Source organism: Eumetopias jubatus, unplaced genomic scaffold (genome assembly GCF_037043125.1).
Source record: "Eumetopias jubatus isolate StellerSeaLion01/CBP00866 unplaced genomic scaffold, mEumJub1_p1.0 scaffold_6, whole genome shotgun sequence".
NCBI lineage: Eukaryota > Metazoa > Chordata > Mammalia > Carnivora > Otariidae > Eumetopias > Eumetopias jubatus.
The window spans coordinates 38,248,848-38,251,108 of record NW_028274812.1 but is presented as its reverse complement, the minus strand read 5'-3'; the positions used below and the strand labels follow the sequence as shown (position 1 = coordinate 38,251,108).

General features: G+C 40.3%; 1 non-coding gene across 1 annotated transcript; it reads right to left on the bottom strand.

The window, feature by feature from the left end:
• Positions 1–1,288: 1,288 nt before the first annotated feature.
• On the bottom strand, positions 1,289–1,424 carry LOC114219569 (U4 spliceosomal RNA). The gene has a single exon (XR_003611416.1). It is a non-coding gene; the product is annotated as a U4 spliceosomal RNA (small nuclear RNA).
• Positions 1,425–2,261: the final 837 nt, after the last annotated feature.

Here is a 2,261-nt window from a genome sequence, read left to right as displayed (position 1 = left end):
ACCTCACTGGACCAGGGGCATCAAAAGAAAGGCAGCTGGGTGATGAGGAAATGGGCAACTAGGAAGACAGTTCTATCACGAATGCCCTAGAGAATAAGATACAATAAAATATATCCCTAGTTTCTAGATGCGAATTTGCATCTATTTAATTGTCTAGTACAAGTGCAACAGATCAAAAAGTAACTGTAAATTATCACTAATATAAAGGCCAACATTTAACTATCAAGACTATAAATGGAATAATAATTGAACACCATTACCTATGCAGGGCACTGCATCAATACAGGCTTCTCTCTCTTTTTTTTTTCAAGATTTTTATTTATTTATTCATGAGAGGCAGAGAAAGAGAGAGAGAGGCAGAGGTAGAGGGAGAAACAGGCTCCCCAGTGAGCAGGGAGCCCGATGATCCCAGGACGCCGGGATCATGACCTGAGCTAAAGGCAGACGCTTAACCATCTGAGCCACCCAGGTGCCCCAATACAGGCTTTTCTAATACCTCCACCCCTTCCGCAAATGCACAAAAGCTTTGGAGGCAATATATAGCCTCCGTCCAATCCTCATCAAAGGAGAAGCATCAGCTTTAGCAGCCGGCAGGTCGCTCCCTATTTCTTCTTTCCTTCCTTTCAGTTTGTAGGATCCAGAAACAGGAAGTGATATTTACTCCTTGGTCTTAATAGAACAATGATGGACACTGTGAATGTAGTCCACTCTGAATGTTGACCACAGCAGGGAAACATTCCCACAGGAATATTTATAAAGCTTGTGCTTTCGTTTTTGAACATCCAAGTGATGTTTCTCACAATTTTTTAAAAAATCAAGGACGAATTGACATTTCAGTTAAAGGAGAAATAAGCCCCACAGAACCAGAAGAATCCACATGAGCCTTGTCCAGATATATGCATGGTTCTGAGTCTACGGGAAGGGACAGATGCAATATGAAAATGCTTTTACAAAAGGGATCTTATGCATAAAATGAGTAAAACATGATTTGAGACCATCTCATCCAAATTCTATTCAACGTTCACTTATGTCATATAGAACACTTCTGTCCGTGTTACCATTCAAACTACATGTCTGGGTCTTACATTTCCATTTTTTCCAGAAACAATGAAAATAGCATTGTGTTAAGCAGAACTTTTGCAGCACTTCTGCTGCTCTCTTCCCATGACCTTCCTTTTGGAGAAAGTCATACCTCAAGCCATGGTTTCCATACTTGTTCAATAGCACTTGACGCCCCAGCATAGAAACAGACAAAACATTATTTTACTAGTGTATTTCTTCTATATAATTAATTTATAACATCGACTTATTACTAAATCATCATTGAGCACAACCAGTATTTTTATTTGGAAAGTAATTTGAATTAGCAATAATCGCGCCTCGGATAAACCTCATTGGCTATGAAACTGCCACTGCGCAAAGCTAGAAAGTAATTTGAAATCAGTCTCAGTATTTCATTTTTTGCTGGATTTCGTCTTGGTTGCACAGTACTAAGAATAAAATCCTAATTCAACCGCAGAAGCCTTTACAAAGGGTAACACTTTCGCAGAGCTCCCCTTGCAATCTCCACATACTCTCCGAAAAAGTGGGGAGGAATATTTCATTTCAAAAACTGTATCATCAGTAATGATGTAATAACTGTTCATTCCTTTTTGTAAATATAAAAGCCAGAAGAGAAGCACCCAAGTTTATGGTGTCGTAAACTGTCGAATAAGGTAGCTTGTCATTTGTTTTTGCACGAACCTGTAGTTACATAGGGCACAGAGCATGTTCTGGGCAGATCCCCAGGCCTGACACAGCGTTTAACCGAGCCCAGCATTCATATAACACAGTTGTGTGCTTATACATGAGCACACATGGGTGGGCCTGAATTTTTAAAGGAACATTTAAGCATCATTATGTTCCTACTCAATGGCACATTTAGAAATAAAAATATTTTCAGAGAAGGCAGGAGAAGTTATATTCTGAGTCTACACAAAAATGAGTTAACCTGAGTGTACAAGTTAAGACATTAGTGGTGTCAAAAGAGTTAATTTAGGGGCGCCTGGGTGGCTCAGTCAGTTAACAGTCTGCTTTCAGCTCTGGTCATGATCCCAGGGTCCTGGAATCAAGCCCCAAGTCAGGCTCCCTGCTCAGCGGGGAGTCTGCTCCCCCTTCTCCCTCTGCCCCTCCCCCCTGCTCATGCTCCTTCTCAAGTAAATAAATAAAATCTTAAAAAAAGAGTTAATAAACAGCTCATCAAACACACCTGCCATTTCTAT